The sequence below is a fragment of the Hyla sarda genome, unplaced genomic scaffold (genome assembly GCF_029499605.1).
Source record: "Hyla sarda isolate aHylSar1 unplaced genomic scaffold, aHylSar1.hap1 scaffold_1713, whole genome shotgun sequence".
Lineage (NCBI taxonomy): Eukaryota > Metazoa > Chordata > Amphibia > Anura > Hylidae > Hyla > Hyla sarda.
Window position 1 is genome coordinate 19427 of NW_026608353.1, and position 19608 is coordinate 39034.

Here is a 19608-nt window from a genome sequence, read left to right on the forward strand (position 1 = left end):
TGAAAAAAAAGTAAGAGGAAGAGAAGGGAAAAAAAGGTGGAAATGGGTTTAAAAGTGATTTCGGCGGAGAAATATATATATATATATATATATATATATATATATATATATATATATATGCGCACACACACACATAGATATAAACGTATTCTCCGTTGAGATATTGCAGCCGCTGCTGTGTCCAGGCCCAGGAGCCTTAGCACTGTGCTGTGATGTCACTCAATACCACTGACATCACTAGGTGTAAACAACATCTCTCCTTTGCTGTGTATGTGACTATGGAGCTGTTTGGTGATGTCGTCTATTACGGCCTTCATAGAAGCAACAGGAGATTGTTGCATCCATCTTGAACCCTCAGAACTACAGTGCTATGATGTCACTCACTTCCACAGGCCTTGCAGAGTGTAAACAACAACAACCCAGCTTTGTTGTGTATGTAACCAAAGGGATTTGTGATGTCACCTAGAACCTTCACAGCAGCGACAGCTTTATGAGGAGCATCAGCACTGCTCTGCCTGAGCAGAACCATCACCGCCATAGGTTGTCAAATAACCCGGATTTAACCCACACAGGTAAGTCCAATGGGGTGCAGGCATGTCCTCTATGCTTACAGCTTCCCGTGGGTGTTGGTTTGATACCGTTTGGGGACAGCCAAGGAGGCATCTGCAGGCAACAAAGGTAGGTGTGTGCTTGTGTGTGTGTTTCCTATGCAGATCCTAAGCCCAGTGTCACATGCAAGTAGGAGGAGTAAGAAGGGTTCCTGGCAAATCCGGGTTATGGATTGCATTTAAAAAGGCCCCGTGGGAGTGCAATGGGCCCCTGTCTTGCTGCTTAGCAATAATGGTATGGGTTTAGGTTCTGCTGTGTGTACTGGTGGTTGACTGCCCCCCAGCCCAGAGTGTGCATGGAAAATTGTCTGGCAGCCTCCCTGACAGCAAGCAGTGATAGTGCCCATGAAGGGGACCTTGTTGGGCCCGCCCCTTTCACGGTTATCGCTTCTCGGCCTTTTGGCTAAGATCAAGTGTAGTATCTGTTCTTATCAGTTTAATATCTGATACGTCCCCTATCTGGGGACCATATATTAAATGGATTTTTGAGAACGGGGGCCGATTTCGAAGCTTGCTTCCGTCGCCCTATGCATTGACCCGATATGGCAGTATCTTCGGGTACAGTGCACCACCCCCTTACAGGGTTAAAAAGAAAGATTCCTACTTTCATTGCTACCTGCTTGCTGGCTAGCCAGCTAGCCAGCCCTGTGGGCCTTGCTGCTGCTGCAGCCAAAAAACAAAAGGTGGTGCTGCTGCTGCTTCTGCTGCTTCTGCTTGTGTCTGGCCCCTGTTGGAGCGTCCAGGCACAGGACTTCTGCTGCTGCTGACTAAATGGCCTCCTTAATTGGATCATTTGAGTAGCCAGCACACCTGTGCAGGTAGGGCATGACATGATAGGCAGCTGCCTTGATAGCGGGTGGGTGCTGAATGTTCCTAATTGACAAAATAAGATTAATGCTTATGAAGAAATATAAAATCTCATCCCTTCCCCAATATCGCGCCACACCCCTACCCCTTAATTCCCTGGTTGAACGTGATGGACATATGTCTTTTTTCGACCGTACTAACTATGTAACTATGTAACATAACATGGGGGGGGGGGGGGGGGGGGTCTCCTGGCTGTTCACACAGGTGTGTCATTGCTGTACATTGACCATGCATTGCTTCTGTGGTATTGCAAAGGCAAAGACAAATGCTTCCAGCCATCCATTGCACTAATGGATTGGTCATCAGCTGGCTGTCTATGTCCCGCATCAATATAGACCAAAGTACAGAGGGTTAGGCTATGCTATTGTGCACCTACCTGATGCATCAGAAGGTGCGAGGCCCTTGCTAAATTCTGTGCACAGACTTTGAGATCTATGCTTTAGACTGTATCTAAACCTGCTCCAACATGGACTGACATTCTGGCCTACTTTCAGCCGATGCGACTTGTCTGTCGCTGAACAGTCGCTTTTTATGTATTCAGCACCTATGTATAATGTTGTAAAAATGCTCTAGAAGCTAAAGTCGCAGAAATGTCACACATATTTGGCCTGCAACTTTCTGTGCGACAAATTCAGACAGGAAAAATCAGTATAAATCCTTAGAAAATTATCCCCCAGTGTCTCCATCTGCTGGCGGTATTGAATAAGCATTGCTGCACTGATGGGGTATGCATTAGACGAAAAAAAAGAAGAAAAAGAAGAATAATACGCCCAGAAAAGAGGCGAAAAGGAGAAAAACGTAAAAAAACGTGAAAAAAAAGTAAGAGGAAGAGAAGGGAAAAAAAGGTGGAAATGGGTTTAAAAGTGATTTCGGCGGAGAATATATATATATATATATATATATATATATATATATATATATATATATATATATATATATGCGCACACACACACATAGATATAAACGTATTCTCCGTTGAGATATTGCAGCCGCTGCTGTGTCCAGGCCCAGGAGCCTTAGCACTGTGCTGTGATGTCACTCAATACCACCGACATCACTAGGTGTAAACAACATCTCTCCTTTGCTGTGTATGTGACTATGGAGCTGTTTGGTGATGTCGTCTATTACGGCCTTCATAGAAGCAACAGGAGATTGTTGCATCCATCTTGAACCCTCAGAACTACAGTGCTATGATGTCACTCACTTCCACAGGCCTTGCAGAGTGTAAACAACAACAACCCAGCTTTGTTGTGTATGTAACCAAAGGGATTTGTGATGTCACCTAGAACCTTCACAGCAGCGACAGCTTTATGAGGAGCATCAGCACTGCTCTGCCTGAGCAGAACCATCACCGCCATAGGTTGTCAAATAACCCGGATTTAACCCACACAGGTAAGTCCAATGGGGTGCAGGCATGTCCTCTATGCTTACAGCTTCCCGTGGGTGTTGGTTTGATACCGTTTGGGGACAGCCAAGGAGGCATCTGCAGGCAACAAAGGTAGGTGTGTGCTTGTGTGTGTGTTTCCTATGCAGATCCTAAGCCCAGTGTCACATGCAAGTAGGAGGAGTAAGAAGGGTTCCTGGCAAATCCGGGTTATGGATTGCATTTAAAAAGGCCCCGTGGGAGTGCAATGGGCCCCTGTCTTGCTGCTTAGCAATAATGGTATGGGTTTAGGTTCTGCTGTGTGTACTGGTGGTTGACTGCCCCCCAGCCCAGAGTGTGCATGGAAAATTGTCTGGCAGCCTCCCTGACAGCAAGCAGTGATAGTGCCCATGAAGGGGACCTTGTTGGGCCCGCCCCTTTCACGGTTATCGCTTCTCGGCCTTTTGGCTAAGATCAAGTGTAGTATCTGTTCTTATCAGTTTAATATCTGATACGTCCCCTATCTGGGGACCATATATTAAATGGATTTTTGAGAACGGGGGCCGATTTCGAAGCTTGCTTCCGTCGCCCTATGCATTGACCCGATATGGCAGTATCTTCGGGTACAGTGCACCACCCCCTTACAGGGTTAAAAAGAAAGATTCCTACTTTCATTGCTACCTGCTTGCTGGCTAGCCAGCTAGCCAGCCCTGTGGGCCTTGCTGCTGCTGCAGCCAAAAAACAAAAGGTGGTGCTGCTGCTGCTTCTGCTGCTTCTGCTTGTGTCTGGCCCCTGTTGGAGCGTCCAGGCACAGGACTTCTGCTGCTGCTGACTAAATGGCCTCCTTAATTGGATCATTTGAGTAGCCAGCACACCTGTGCAGGTAGGGCATGACATGATAGGCAGCTGCCTTGATAGCGGGTGGGTGCTGAATGTTCCTAATTGACAAAATAAGATTAATGCTTATGAAGAAATATAAAATCTCATCCCTTCCCCAATATCGCGCCACACCCCTACCCCTTAATTCCCTGGTTGAACGTGATGGACATATGTCTTTTTTCGACCGTACTAACTATGTAACTATGTAACATAACATGGGGGGGGGGGGGGGGGGGTCTCCTGGCTGTTCACACAGGTGTGTCATTGCTGTACATTGACCATGCATTGCTTCTGTGGTATTGCAAAGGCAAAGACAAATGCTTCCAGCCATCCATTGCACTAATGGATTGGTCATCAGCTGGCTGTCTATGTCCCGCATCAATATAGACCAAAGTACAGAGGGTTAGGCTATGCTATTGTGCACCTACCTGATGCATCAGAAGGTGCGAGGCCCTTGCTAAATTCTGTGCACAGACTTTGAGATCTATGCTTTAGACTGTATCTAAACCTGCTCCAACATGGACTGACATTCTGGCCTACTTTCAGCCGATGCGACTTGTCTGTCGCTGAACAGTCGCTTTTTATGTATTCAGCACCTATGTATAATGTTGTAAAAATGCTCTAGAAGCTAAAGTCGCAGAAATGTCACACATATTTGGCCTGCAACTTTCTGTGCGACAAATTCAGACAGGAAAAATCAGTATAAATCCTTAGAAAATTATCCCCCAGTGTCTCCATCTGCTGGCGGTATTGAATAAGCATTGCTGCACTGATGGGGTATGCATTAGACGAAAAAAAAGAAGAAAAAGAAGAATAATACGCCCAGAAAAGAGGCGAAAAGGAGAAAAACGTAAAAAAACGTGAAAAAAAAGTAAGAGGAAGAGAAGGGAAAAAAAGGTGGAAATGGGTTTAAAAGTGATTTCGGCGGAGAAATATATATATATATATATATATATATATATATATATATATATATATATGCGCACACACACACATAGATATAAACGTATTCTCCGTTGAGATATTGCAGCCGCTGCTGTGTCCAGGCCCAGGAGCCTTAGCACTGTGCTGTGATGTCACTCAATACCACTGACATCACTAGGTGTAAACAACATCTCTCCTTTGCTGTGTATGTGACTATGGAGCTGTTTGGTGATGTCGTCTATTACGGCCTTCATAGAAGCAACAGGAGATTGTTGCATCCATCTTGAACCCTCAGAACTACAGTGCTATGATGTCACTCACTTCCACAGGCCTTGCAGAGTGTAAACAACAACAACCCAGCTTTGTTGTGTATGTAACCAAAGGGATTTGTGATGTCACCTAGAACCTTCACAGCAGCGACAGCTTTATGAGGAGCATCAGCACTGCTCTGCCTGAGCAGAACCATCACCGCCATAGGTTGTCAAATAACCCGGATTTAACCCACACAGGTAAGTCCAATGGGGTGCAGGCATGTCCTCTATGCTTACAGCTTCCCTGGGTGTTGGTTTGATACCGTTTGGGGACAGCCAAGGAGGCATCTGCAGGCAACAAAGGTAGGTGTGTGCTTGTGTGTGTGTTTCCTATGCAGATCCTAAGCCCAGTGTCACATGCAAGTAGGAGGAGTAAGAAGGGTTCCTGGCAAATCCGGGTTATGGATTGCATTTAAAAAGGCCCCGTGGGAGTGCAATGGGCCCCTGTCTTGCTGCTTAGCAATAATGGTATGGGTTTAGGTTCTGCTGTGTGTACTGGTGGTTGACTGCCCCCCAGCCCAGAGTGTGCATGGAAAATTGTCTGGCAGCCTCCCTGACAGCAAGCAGTGATAGTGCCCATGAAGGGGACCTTGTTGGGCCCGCCCCTTTCACGGTTATCGCTTCTCGGCCTTTTGGCTAAGATCAAGTGTAGTATCTGTTCTTATCAGTTTAATATCTGATACGTCCCCTATCTGGGGACCATATATTAAATGGATTTTTGAGAACGGGGGCCGATTTCGAAGCTTGCTTCCGTCGCCCTATGCATTGACCCGATATGGCAGTATCTTCGGGTACAGTGCACCACCCCCTTACAGGGTTAAAAAGAAAGATTCCTACTTTCATTGCTACCTGCTTGCTGGCTAGCCAGCTAGCCAGCCCTGTGGGCCTTGCTGCTGCTGCAGCCAAAAAACAAAAGGTGGTGCTGCTGCTGCTTCTGCTGCTTCTGCTTGTGTCTGGCCCCTGTTGGAGCGTCCAGGCACAGGACTTCTGCTGCTGCTGACTAAATGGCCTCCTTAATTGGATCATTTGAGTAGCCAGCACACCTGTGCAGGTAGGGCATGACATGATAGGCAGCTGCCTTGATAGCGGGTGGGTGCTGAATGTTCCTAATTGACAAAATAAGATTAATGCTTATGAAGAAATATAAAATCTCATCCCTTCCCCAATATCGCGCCACACCCCTACCCCTTAATTCCCTGGTTGAACGTGATGGACATATGTCTTTTTTCGACCGTACTAACTATGTAACTATGTAACATAACATGGGGGGGGGGGGGGGGGGTCTCCTGGCTGTTCACACAGGTGTGTCATTGCTGTACATTGACCATGCATTGCTTCTGTGGTATTGCAAAGGCAAAGACAAATGCTTCCAGCCATCCATTGCACTAATGGATTGGTCATCAGCTGGCTGTCTATGTCCCGCATCAATATAGACCAAAGTACAGAGGGTTAGGCTATGCTATTGTGCACCTACCTGATGCATCAGAAGGTGCGAGGCCCTTGCTAAATTCTGTGCACAGACTTTGAGATCTATGCTTTAGACTGTATCTAAACCTGCTCCAACATGGACTGACATTCTGGCCTACTTTCAGCCGATGCGACTTGTCTGTCGCTGAACAGTCGCTTTTTATGTATTCAGCACCTATGTATAATGTTGTAAAAATGCTCTAGAAGCTAAAGTCGCAGAAATGTCACACATATTTGGCCTGCAACTTTCTGTGCGACAAATTCAGACAGGAAAAATCAGTATAAATCCTTAGAAAATTATCCCCCAGTGTCTCCATCTGCTGGCGGTATTGAATAAGCATTGCTGCACTGATGGGGTATGCATTAGACGAAAAAAAAGAAGAAAAAGAAGAATAATACGCCCAGAAAAGAGGCGAAAAGGAGAAAAACGTAAAAAAACGTGAAAAAAAAGTAAGAGGAAGAGAAGGGAAAAAAAGGTGGAAATGGGTTTAAAAGTGATTTCGGCGGAGAAATATATATATATATATATATATATATATATATATTATATATATATATGCGCACACACACACATAGATATAAACGTATTCTCCGTTGAGATATTGCAGCCGCTGCTGTGTCCAGGCCCAGGAGCCTTAGCACTGTGCTGTGATGTCACTCAATACCACTGACATCACTAGGTGTAAACAACATCTCTCCTTTGCTGTGTATGTGACTATGGAGCTGTTTGGTGATGTCGTCTATTACGGCCTTCATAGAAGCAACAGGAGATTGTTGCATCCATCTTGAACCCTCAGAACTACAGTGCTATGATGTCACTCACTTCCACAGGCCTTGCAGAGTGTAAACAACAACAACCCAGCTTTGTTGTGTATGTAACCAAAGGGATTTGTGATGTCACCTAGAACCTTCACAGCAGCGACAGCTTTATGAGGAGCATCAGCACTGCTCTGCCTGAGCAGAACCATCACCGCCATAGGTTGTCAAATAACCCGGATTTAACCCACACAGGTAAGTCCAATGGGGTGCAGGCATGTCCTCTATGCTTACAGCTTCCCGTGGGTGTTGGTTTGATACCGTTTGGGGACAGCCAAGGAGGCATCTGCAGGCAACAAAGGTAGGTGTGTGCTTGTGTGTGTGTTTCCTATGCAGATCCTAAGCCCAGTGTCACATGCAAGTAGGAGGAGTAAGAAGGGTTCCTGGCAAATCCGGGTTATGGATTGCATTTAAAAAGGCCCCGTGGGAGTGCAATGGGCCCCTGTCTTGCTGCTTAGCAATAATGGTATGGGTTTAGGTTCTGCTGTGTGTACTGGTGGTTGACTGCCCCCCAGCCCAGAGTGTGCATGGAAAATTGTCTGGCAGCCTCCCTGACAGCAAGCAGTGATAGTGCCCATGAAGGGGACCTTGTTGGGCCCGCCCCTTTCACGGTTATCGCTTCTCGGCCTTTTGGCTAAGATCAAGTGTAGTATCTGTTCTTATCAGTTTAATATCTGATACGTCCCCTATCTGGGGACCATATATTAAATGGATTTTTGAGAACGGGGGCCGATTTCGAAGCTTGCTTCCGTCGCCCTATGCATTGACCCGATATGGCAGTATCTTCGGGTACAGTGCACCACCCCCTTACAGGGTTAAAAAGAAAGATTCCTACTTTCATTGCTACCTGCTTGCTGGCTAGCCAGCTAGCCAGCCCTGTGGGCCTTGCTGCTGCTGCAGCCAAAAAACAAAAGGTGGTGCTGCTGCTGCTTCTGCTGCTTCTGCTTGTGTCTGGCCCCTGTTGGAGCGTCCAGGCACAGGACTTCTGCTGCTGCTGACTAAATGGCCTCCTTAATTGGATCATTTGAGTAGCCAGCACACCTGTGCAGGTAGGGCATGACATGATAGGCAGCTGCCTTGATAGCGGGTGGGTGCTGAATGTTCCTAATTGACAAAATAAGATTAATGCTTATGAAGAAATATAAAATCTCATCCCTTCCCCAATATCGCGCCACACCCCTACCCCTTAATTCACTGGTTGAACGTGATGGACATATGTCTTTTTTCGACCGTACTAACTATGTAACTATGTAACATAACATGGGGGGGGGGGGGGGGGGTCTCCTGGCTGTTCACACAGGTGTGTCATTGCTGTACATTGACCATGCATTGCTTCTGTGGTATTGCAAAGGCAAAGACAAATGCTTCCAGCCATCCATTGCACTAATGGATTGGTCATCAGCTGGCTGTCTATGTCCCGCATCAATATAGACCAAAGTACAGAGGGTTAGGCTATGCTATTGTGCACCTACCTGATGCATCAGAAGGTGCGAGGCCCTTGCTAAATTCTGTGCACAGACTTTGAGATCTATGCTTTAGACTGTATCTAAACCTGCTCCAACATGGACTGACATTCTGGCCTACTTTCAGCCGATGCGACTTGTCTGTCGCTGAACAGTCGCTTTTTATGTATTCAGCACCTATGTATAATGTTGTAAAAATGCTCTAGAAGCTAAAGTCGCAGAAATGTCACACATATTTGGCCTGCAACTTTCTGTGCGACAAATTCAGACAGGAAAAATCAGTATAAATCCTTAGAAAATTATCCCCCAGTGTCTCCATCTGCTGGCGGTATTGAATAAGCATTGCTGCACTGATGGGGTATGCATTAGACGAAAAAAAAGAAGAAAAAGAAGAATAATACGCCCAGAAAAGAGGCGAAAAGGAGAAAAACGTAAAAAAACGTGAAAAAAAAGTAAGAGGAAGAGAAGGGAAAAAAAGGTGGAAATGGGTTTAAAAGTGATTTCGGCGGAGAAATATATATATATATATATATATATATATATATATATATATATATGCGCACACACACACATAGATATAAACGTATTCTCCGTTGAGATATTGCAGCCGCTGCTGTGTCCAGGCCCAGGAGCCTTAGCACTGTGCTGTGATGTCACTCAATACCACTGACATCACTAGGTGTAAACAACATCTCTCCTTTGCTGTGTATGTGACTATGGAGCTGTTTGGTGATGTCGTCTATTACGGCCTTCATAGAAGCAACAGGAGATTGTTGCATCCATCTTGAACCCTCAGAACTACAGTGCTATGATGTCACTCACTTCCACAGGCCTTGCAGAGTGTAAACAACAACAACCCAGCTTTGTTGTGTATGTAACCAAAGGGATTTGTGATGTCACCTAGAACCTTCACAGCAGCGACAGCTTTATGAGGAGCATCAGCACTGCTCTGCCTGAGCAGAACCATCACCGCCATAGGTTGTCAAATAACCCGGATTTAACCCACACAGGTAAGTCCAATGGGGTGCAGGCATGTCCTCTATGCTTACAGCTTCCCGTGGGTGTTGGTTTGATACCGTTTGGGGACAGCCAAGGAGGCATCTGCAGGCAACAAAGGTAGGTGTGTGCTTGTGTGTGTGTTTCCTATGCAGATCCTAAGCCCAGTGTCACATGCAAGTAGGAGGAGTAAGAAGGGTTCCTGGCAAATCCGGGTTATGGATTGCATTTAAAAAGGCCCCGTGGGAGTGCAATGGGCCCCTGTCTTGCTGCTTAGCAATAATGGTATGGGTTTAGGTTCTGCTGTGTGTACTGGTGGTTGACTGCCCCCCAGCCCAGAGTGTGCATGGAAAATTGTCTGGCAGCCTCCCTGACAGCAAGCAGTGATAGTGCCCATGAAGGGGACCTTGTTGGGCCCGCCCCTTTCACGGTTATCGCTTCTCGGCCTTTTGGCTAAGATCAAGTGTAGTATCTGTTCTTATCAGTTTAATATCTGATACGTCCCCTATCTGGGGACCATATATTAAATGGATTTTTGAGAACGGGGGCCGATTTCGAAGCTTGCTTCCGTCGCCCTATGCATTGACCCGATATGGCAGTATCTTCGGGTACAGTGCACCACCCCCTTACAGGGTTAAAAAGAAAGATTCCTACTTTCATTGCTACCTGCTTGCTGGCTAGCCAGCTAGCCAGCCCTGTGGGCCTTGCTGCTGCTGCAGCCAAAAAACAAAAGGTGGTGCTGCTGCTGCTTCTGCTGCTTCTGCTTGTGTCTGGCCCCTGTTGGAGCGTCCAGGCACAGGACTTCTGCTGCTGCTGACTAAATGGCCTCCTTAATTGGATCATTTGAGTAGCCAGCACACCTGTGCAGGTAGGGCATGACATGATAGGCAGCTGCCTTGATAGCGGGTGGGTGCTGAATGTTCCTAATTGACAAAATAAGATTAATGCTTATGAAGAAATATAAAATCTCATCCCTTCCCCAATATCGCGCCACACCCCTACCCCTTAATTCCCTGGTTGAACGTGATGGACATATGTCTTTTTTCGACCGTACTAACTATGTAACTATGTAACATAACATGGGGGGGGGGGGGTCTCCTGGCTGTTCACACAGGTGTGTCATTGCTGTACATTGACCATGCATTGCTTCTGTGGTATTGCAAAGGCAAAGACAAATGCTTCCAGCCATCCATTGCACTAATGGATTGGTCATCAGCTGGCTGTCTATGTCCCGCATCAATATAGACCAAAGTACAGAGGGTTAGGCTATGCTATTGTGCACCTACCTGATGCATCAGAAGGTGCGAGGCCCTTGCTAAATTCTGTGCACAGACTTTGAGATCTATGCTTTAGACTGTATCTAAACCTGCTCCAACATGGACTGACATTCTGGCCTACTTTCAGCCGATGCGACTTGTCTGTCGCTGAACAGTCGCTTTTTATGTATTCAGCACCTATGTATAATGTTGTAAAAATGCTCTAGAAGCTAAAGTCGCAGAAATGTCACACATATTTGGCCTGCAACTTTCTGTGCGACAAATTCAGACAGGAAAAATCAGTATAAATCCTTAGAAAATTATCCCCCAGTGTCTCCATCTGCTGGCGGTATTGAATAAGCATTGCTGCACTGATGGGGTATGCATTAGACGAAAAAAAAGAAGAAAAAGAAGAATAATACGCCCAGAAAAGAGGCGAAAAGGAGAAAAACGTAAAAAAACGTGAAAAAAAAGTAAGAGGAAGAGAAGGGAAAAAAAGGTGGAAATGGGTTTAAAAGTGATTTCGGCGGAGAAATATATATATATATATATATATATATATATATATATATATATATATATGCGCACACACACACATAGATATAAACGTATTCTCCGTTGAGATATTGCAGCCGCTGCTGTGTCCAGGCCCAGGAGCCTTAGCACTGTGCTGTGATGTCACTCAATACCACTGACATCACTAGGTGTAAACAACATCTCTCCTTTGCTGTGTATGTGACTATGGAGCTGTTTGGTGATGTCGTCTATTACGGCCTTCATAGAAGCAACAGGAGATTGTTGCATCCATCTTGAACCCTCAGAACTACAGTGCTATGATGTCACTCACTTCCACAGGCCTTGCAGAGTGTAAACAACAACAACCCAGCTTTGTTGTGTATGTAACCAAAGGGATTTGTGATGTCACCTAGAACCTTCACAGCAGCGACAGCTTTATGAGGAGCATCAGCACTGCTCTGCCTGAGCAGAACCATCACCGCCATAGGTTGTCAAATAACCCGGATTTAACCCACACAGGTAAGTCCAATGGGGTGCAGGCATGTCCTCTATGCTTACAGCTTCCCGTGGGTGTTGGTTTGATACCGTTTGGGGACAGCCAAGGAGGCATCTGCAGGCAACAAAGGTAGGTGTGTGCTTGTGTGTGTGTTTCCTATGCAGATCCTAAGCCCAGTGTCACATGCAAGTAGGAGGAGTAAGAAGGGTTCCTGGCAAATCCGGGTTATGGATTGCATTTAAAAAGGCCCCGTGGGAGTGCAATGGGCCCCTGTCTTGCTGCTTAGCAATAATGGTATGGGTTTAGGTTCTGCTGTGTGTACTGGTGGTTGACTGCCCCCCAGCCCAGAGTGTGCATGGAAAATTGTCTGGCAGCCTCCCTGACAGCAAGCAGTGATAGTGCCCATGAAGGGGACCTTGTTGGGCCCGCCCCTTTCACGGTTATCGCTTCTCGGCCTTTTGGCTAAGATCAAGTGTAGTATCTGTTCTTATCAGTTTAATATCTGATACGTCCCCTATCTGGGGACCATATATTAAATGGATTTTTGAGAACGGGGGCCGATTTCGAAGCTTGCTTCCGTCGCCCTATGCATTGACCCGATATGGCAGTATCTTCGGGTACAGTGCACCACCCCCTTACAGGGTTAAAAAGAAAGATTCCTACTTTCATTGCTACCTGCTTGCTGGCTAGCCAGCTAGCCAGCCCTGTGGGCCTTGCTGCTGCTGCAGCCAAAAAACAAAAGGTGGTGCTGCTGCTGCTTCTGCTTGTGTCTGGCCCCTGTTGGAGCGTCCAGGCACAGGACTTCTGCTGCTGCTGACTAAATGGCCTCCTTAATTGGATCATTTGAGTAGCCAGCACACCTGTGCAGGTAGGGCATGACATGATAGGCAGCTGCCTTGATAGCGGGTGGGTGCTGAATGTTCCTAATTGACAAAATAAGATTAATGCTTATGAAGAAATATAAAATCTCATCCCTTCCCCAATATCGCGCCACACCCCTACCCCTTAATTCCCTGGTTGAACGTGATGGACATATGTCTTTTTTCGACCGTACTAACTATGTAACTATGTAACATAACATGGGGGGGGGGGGGGGGGGGGGTCTCCTGGCTGTTCACACAGGTGTGTCATTGCTGTACATTGACCATGCATTGCTTCTGTGGTATTGCAAAGGCAAAGACAAATGCTTCCAGCCATCCATTGCACTAATGGATTGGTCATCAGCTGGCTGTCTATGTCCCGCATCAATATAGACCAAAGTACAGAGGGTTAGGCTATGCTATTGTGCACCTACCTGATGCATCAGAAGGTGCGAGGCCCTTGCTAAATTCTGTGCACAGACTTTGAGATCTATGCTTTAGACTGTATCTAAACCTGCTCCAACATGGACTGACATTCTGGCCTACTTTCAGCCGATGCGACTTGTCTGTCGCTGAACAGTCGCTTTTTATGTATTCAGCACCTATGTATAATGTTGTAAAAATGCTCTAGAAGCTAAAGTCGCAGAAATGTCACACATATTTGGCCTGCAACTTTCTGTGCGACAAATTCAGACAGGAAAAATCAGTATAAATCCTTAGAAAATTATCCCCCAGTGTCTCCATCTGCTGGCGGTATTGAATAAGCATTGCTGCACTGATGGGGTATGCATTAGACGAAAAAAAAGAAGAAAAAGAAGAATAATACGCCCAGAAAAGAGGCGAAAAGGAGAAAAACGTAAAAAAACGTGAAAAAAAAGTAAGAGGAAGAGAAGGGAAAAAAAGGTGGAAATGGGTTTAAAAGTGATTTCGGCGGAGAAATATATATATATATATATATATATATATATATATATATATGCGCACACACACACATAGATATAAACGTATTCTCCGTTGAGATATTGCAGCCGCTGCTGTGTCCAGGCCCAGGAGCCTTAGCACTGTGCTGTGATGTCACTCAATACCACTGACATCACTAGGTGTAAACAACATCTCTCCTTTGCTGTGTATGTGACTATGGAGCTGTTTGGTGATGTCGTCTATTACGGCCTTCATAGAAGCAACAGGAGATTGTTGCATCCATCTTGAACCCTCAGAACTACAGTGCTATGATGTCACTCACTTCCACAGGCCTTGCAGAGTGTAAACAACAACAACCCAGCTTTGTTGTGTATGTAACCAAAGGGATTTGTGATGTCACCTAGAACCTTCACAGCAGCGACAGCTTTATGAGGAGCATCAGCACTGCTCTGCCTGAGCAGAACCATCACCGCCATAGGTTGTCAAATAACCCGGATTTAACCCACACAGGTAAGTCCAATGGGGTGCAGGCATGTCCTCTATGCTTACAGCTTCCCGTGGGTGTTGGTTTGATACCGTTTGGGGACAGCCAAGGAGGCATCTGCAGGCAACAAAGGTAGGTGTGTGCTTGTGTGTGTGTTTCCTATGCAGATCCTAAGCCCAGTGTCACATGCAAGTAGGAGGAGTAAGAAGGGTTCCTGGCAAATCCGGGTTATGGATTGCATTTAAAAAGGCCCCGTGGGAGTGCAATGGGCCCCTGTCTTGCTGCTTAGCAATAATGGTATGGGTTTAGGTTCTGCTGTGTGTACTGGTGGTTGACTGCCCCCCAGCCCAGAGTGTGCATGGAAAATTGTCTGGCAGCCTCCCTGACAGCAAGCAGTGATAGTGCCCATGAAGGGGACCTTGTTGGGCCCGCCCCTTTCACGGTTATCGCTTCTCGGCCTTTTGGCTAAGATCAAGTGTAGTATCTGTTCTTATCAGTTTAATATCTGATACGTCCCCTATCTGGGGACCATATATTAAATGGATTTTTGAGAACGGGGGCCGATTTCGAAGCTTGCTTCCGTCGCCCTATGCATTGACCCGATATGGCAGTATCTTCGGGTACAGTGCACCACCCCCTTACAGGGTTAAAAAGAAAGATTCCTACTTTCATTGCTGCTGCTGCAGCCAAAAAACAAAAGGTGGTGCTGCTGCTGCTTCTGCTGCTTCTGCTTGTGTCTGGCCCCTGTTGGAGCGTCCAGGCACAGGACTTCTGCTGCTGCTGACTAAATGGCCTCCTTAATTGGATCATTTGAGTAGCCAGCACACCTGTGCAGGTAGGGCATGACATGATAGGCAGCTGCCTTGATAGCGGGTGGGTGCTGAATGTTCCTAATTGACAAAATAAGATTAATGCTTATGAAGAAATATAAAATCTCATCCCTTCCCCAATATCACGCCACACCCCTACCCCTTAATTCCCTGGTTGAACGTGATGGACATATGTCTTTTTTCGACCGTACTAACTATGTAACTATGTAACATAACATGGGGGGGGGTCTCCTGGCTGTTCACACAGGTGTGTCATTGCTGTACATTGACCATGCATTGCTTCTGTGGTATTGCAAAGGCAAAGACAAATGCTTCCAGCCATCCATTGCACTAATGGATTGGTCATCAGCTGGCTGTCTATGTCCCGCATCAATATAGACCAAAGTACAGAGGGTTAGGCTATGCTATTGTGCACCTACCTGATGCATCAGAAGGTGCGAGGCCCTTGCTAAATTCTGTGCACAGACTTTGAGATCTATGCTTTAGACTGTATCTAAACCTGCTCCAACATGGACTGACATTCTGGCCTACTTTCAGCCGATGCGACTTGTCTGTCGCTGAACAGTCGCTTTTTATGTATTCAGCACCTATGTATAATGTTGTAAAAATGCTCTAGAAGCTAAAGTCGCAGAAATGTCACACATATTTGGCCTGCAACTTTCTGTGCGACAAATTCAGACAGGAAAAATCAGTATAAATCCTTAGAAAATTATCCCCCAGTGTCTCCATCTGCTGGCGGTATTGAATAAGCATTGCTGCACTGATGGGGTATGCATTAGACGAAAAAAAAGAAGAAAAAGAAGAATAATACGCCCAGAAAAGAGGCGAAAAGGAGAAAAACGTAAAAAAACGTGAAAAAAAAGTAAGAGGAAGAGAAGGGAAAAAAAGGTGGAAATGGGTTTAAAAGTGATTTCGGCGGAGAAATATTTATATATATATATATATATATATATATATATATATATATATATATATGCGCACACACACACATAGATATAAACGTATTCTCCGTTGAGATATTGCAGCCGCTGCTGTGTCCAGGCCCAGGAGCCTTAGCACTGTGCTGTGATGTCACTCAATACCACTGACATCACTAGGTGTAAACAACATCTCTCCTTTGCTGTGTATGTGACTATGGAGCTGTTTGGTGATGTCGTCTATTACGGCCTTCATAGAAGCAACAGGAGATTGTTGCATCCATCTTGAACCCTCAGAACTACAGTGCTATGATGTCACTCACTTCCACAGGCCTTGCAGAGTGTAAACAACAACAACCCAGCTTTGTTGTGTATGTAACCAAAGGGATTTGTGATGTCACCTAGAACCTTCACAGCAGCGACAGCTTTATGAGGAGCATCAGCACTGCTCTGCCTGAGCAGAACCATCACCGCCATAGGTTGTCAAATAACCCGGATTTAACCCACACAGGTAAGTCCAATGGGGTGCAGGCATGTCCTCTATGCTTACAGCTTCCCGTGGGTGTTGGTTTGATACCGTTTGGGGACAGCCAAGGAGGCATCTGCAGGCAACAAAGGTAGGTGTGTGCTTGTGTGTGTGTTTCCTATGCAGATCCTAAGCCCAGTGTCACATGCAAGTAGGAGGAGTAAGAAGGGTTCCTGGCAAATCCGGGTTATGGATTGCATTTAAAAAGGCCCCGTGGGAGTGCAATGGGCCCCTGTCTTGCTGCTTAGCAATAATGGTATGGGTTTAGGTTCTGCTGTGTGTACTGGTGGTTGACTGCCCCCCAGCCCAGAGTGTGCATGGAAAATTGTCTGGCAGCCTCCCTGACAGCAAGCAGTGATAGTGCCCATGAAGGGGACCTTGTTGGGCCCGCCCCTTTCACGGTTATCGCTTCTCGGCCTTTTGGCTAAGATCAAGTGTAGTATCTGTTCTTATCAGTTTAATATCTGATACGTCCCCTATCTGGGGACCATATATTAAATGGATTTTTGAGAACGGGGGCCGATTTCGAAGCTTGCTTCCGTCGCCCTATGCATTGACCCGATATGGCAGTATCTTCGGGTACAGTGCACCACCCCCTTACAGGGTTAAAAAGAAAGATTCCTACTTTCATTGCTACCTGCTTGCTGGCTAGCCAGCTAGCCAGCCCTGTGGGCCTTGCTGCTGCTGCAGCCAAAAAACAAAAGGTGGTGCTGCTGCTGCTTCTGCTGCTTCTGCTTGTGTCTGGCCCCTGTTGGAGCGTCCAGGCACAGGACTTCTGCTGCTGCTGACTAAATGGCCTCCTTAATTGGATCATTTGAGTAGCCAGCACACCTGTGCAGGTAGGGCATGACATGATAGGCAGCTGCCTTGATAGCGGGTGGGTGCTGAATGTTCCTAATTGACAAAATAAGATTAATGCTTATGAAGAAATATAAAATCTCATCCCTTCCCCAATATCGCGCCACACCCCTACCCCTTAATTCCCTGGTTGAACGTGATGGACATATGTCTTTTTTCGACCGTACTAACTATGTAACTATGTAACATAACATGGGGGGGGGGGGGGGGTCTCCTGGCTGTTCACACAGGTGTGTCATTGCTGTACATTGACCATGCATTGCTTCTGTGGTATTGCAAAGGCAAAGACAAATGCTTCCAGCCATCCATTGCACTAATGGATTGGTCATCAGCTGGCTGTCTATGTCCCGCATCAATATAGACCAAAGTACAGAGGGTTAGGCTATGCTATTGTGCACCTACCTGATGCATCAGAAGGTGCGAGGCCCTTGCTAAATTCTGTGCACAGACTTTGAGATCTATGCTTTAGACTGTATCTAAACCTGCTCCAACATGGACTGACATTCTGGCCTACTTTCAGCCGATGCGACTTGTCTGTCGCTGAACAGTCGCTTTTTATGTATTCAGCACCTATGTATAATGTTGTAAAAATGCTCTAGAAGCTAAAGTCGCAGAAATGTCACACATATTTGGCCTGCAACTTTCTGTGCGACAAATTCAGACAGGAAAAATCAGTATAAATCCTTAGAAAATTATCCCCCAGTGTCTCCATCTGCTGGCGGTATTGAATAAGCATTGCTGCACTGATGGGGTATGCATTAGACGAAAAAAAAGAAGAAAAAGAAGAATAATACGCCCAGAAAAGAGGCGAAAAGGAGAAAAACGTAAAAAAACGTGAAAAAAAAGTAAGAGGAAGAGAAGGGAAAAAAAGGTGGAAATGGGTTTAAAAGTGATTTCGGCGGAGAAATATATATATATATATATATATATATATATATATATATATATATATATGCGCACACACACACATAGATATAAACGTATTCTCCGTTGAGATATTGCAGCCGCTGCTGTGTCCAGGCCCAGGAGCCTTAGCACTGTGCTGTGATGTCACTCAATACCACTGACATCACTAGGTGTAAACAACATCTCTCCTTTGCTGTGTATGTGACTATGGAGCTGTTTGGTGATGTCGTCTATTACGGCCTTCATAGAAGCAACAGGAGATTGTTGCATCCATCTTGAACCCTCAGAACTACAGTGCTATGATGTCACTCACTTCCACAGGCCTTGCAGAGTGTAAACAACAACAACCCAGCTTTGTTGTGTATGTAACCAAAGGGATTTGTGATGTCACCTAGAACCTTCACAGCAGCGACAGCTTTATGAGGAGCATCAGCACTGCTCTGCCTGAGCAGAACCATCACCGCCATAGGTTGTCAAATAACCCGGATTTAACCCACACAGGTAAGTCCAATGGGGTGCAGGCATGTCCTCTATGCTTACAGCTTCCCGTGGGTGTTGGTTTGATACCGTTTGGGGACAGCCAAGGAGGCATCTGCAGGCAACAAAGGTAGGTGTGTGCTTGTGTGTGTGTTTCCTATGCAGATCCTAAGCCCAGTGTCACATGCAAGTAGGAGGAGTAAGAAGGGTTCCTGGCAAATCCGGGTTATGGATTGCATTTAAAAAGGCCCCGTGGGAGTGCAATGGGCCCCTGTCTTGCTGCTTAGCAATAATGGTATGGGTTTAGGTTCTGCTGTGTGTACTGGTGGTTGACTGCCCCCCAGCCCAGAGTGTGCATGGAAAATTGTCTGGCAGCCTCCCTGACAGCAAGCAGTGATAGTGCCCATGAAGGGGACCTTGTTGGGCCCGCCCCTTTCACGGTTATCGCTTCTCGGCCTTTTGGCTAAGATCAAGTGTAGTATCTGTTCTTATCAGTTTAATATCTGATACGTCCCCTATCTGGGGACCATATATTAAATGGATTTTTGAGAACGGGGGCCGATTTCGAAGCTTGCTTCCGTCGCCCTATGCATTGACCCGATATGGCAGTATCTTCGGGTACAGTGCACCACCCCCTTACAGGGTTAAAAAGAAAGATTCCTACTTTCATTGCTGCTGCTGCAGCCAAAAAACAAAAGGTGGTGCTGCTGCTGCTTCTGCTGCTTCTGCTTGTGTCTGGCCCCTGTTGGAGCGTCCAGGCACAGGACTTCTGCTGCTGCTGACTAAATGGCCTCCTTAATTGGATCATTTGAGTAGCCAGCACACCTGTGCAGGTAGGGCATGACATGATAGGCAGCTGCCTTGATA

At 46.2% G+C, this 19608-nt stretch overlaps 9 non-coding genes across 9 annotated transcripts; all 9 read left to right on the plus strand.

The window, feature by feature from the left end:
• Positions 1-991: 991 nt before the first annotated feature.
• Positions 992-1182, plus strand: LOC130312309 (U2 spliceosomal RNA). The gene has a single exon (XR_008860440.1). It is a non-coding gene; the product is annotated as a U2 spliceosomal RNA (small nuclear RNA).
• Positions 1183-3286: 2104 nt separating this feature from the next.
• Positions 3287-3477, plus strand: LOC130312310 (U2 spliceosomal RNA). Its single transcript, XR_008860441.1, has one exon. It is a non-coding gene; the product is annotated as a U2 spliceosomal RNA (small nuclear RNA).
• Positions 3478-5568: 2091 nt separating this feature from the next.
• On the plus strand, positions 5569-5759 carry LOC130312311 (U2 spliceosomal RNA). The gene has a single exon (XR_008860442.1). It is a non-coding gene; the product is annotated as a U2 spliceosomal RNA (small nuclear RNA).
• A 2090-nt stretch (positions 5760-7849) lies between these two features.
• LOC130312312 (U2 spliceosomal RNA) lies at positions 7850-8040 on the plus strand. The gene has a single exon (XR_008860444.1). It is a non-coding gene; the product is annotated as a U2 spliceosomal RNA (small nuclear RNA).
• A 2087-nt stretch (positions 8041-10127) lies between these two features.
• On the plus strand, positions 10128-10318 carry LOC130312313 (U2 spliceosomal RNA). The gene has a single exon (XR_008860445.1). It is a non-coding gene; the product is annotated as a U2 spliceosomal RNA (small nuclear RNA).
• Positions 10319-12404: 2086 nt separating this feature from the next.
• LOC130312314 (U2 spliceosomal RNA) lies at positions 12405-12595 on the plus strand. Its single transcript, XR_008860446.1, has one exon. It is a non-coding gene; the product is annotated as a U2 spliceosomal RNA (small nuclear RNA).
• Positions 12596-14672: 2077 nt separating this feature from the next.
• On the plus strand, positions 14673-14863 carry LOC130312315 (U2 spliceosomal RNA). Its single transcript, XR_008860447.1, has one exon. It is a non-coding gene; the product is annotated as a U2 spliceosomal RNA (small nuclear RNA).
• A 2041-nt stretch (positions 14864-16904) lies between these two features.
• Positions 16905-17095, plus strand: LOC130312316 (U2 spliceosomal RNA). Its single transcript, XR_008860448.1, has one exon. It is a non-coding gene; the product is annotated as a U2 spliceosomal RNA (small nuclear RNA).
• Positions 17096-19184: 2089 nt separating this feature from the next.
• LOC130312319 (U2 spliceosomal RNA) lies at positions 19185-19375 on the plus strand. The gene has a single exon (XR_008860450.1). It is a non-coding gene; the product is annotated as a U2 spliceosomal RNA (small nuclear RNA).
• The last annotated feature ends 233 nt before the right edge of the window (positions 19376-19608 follow it).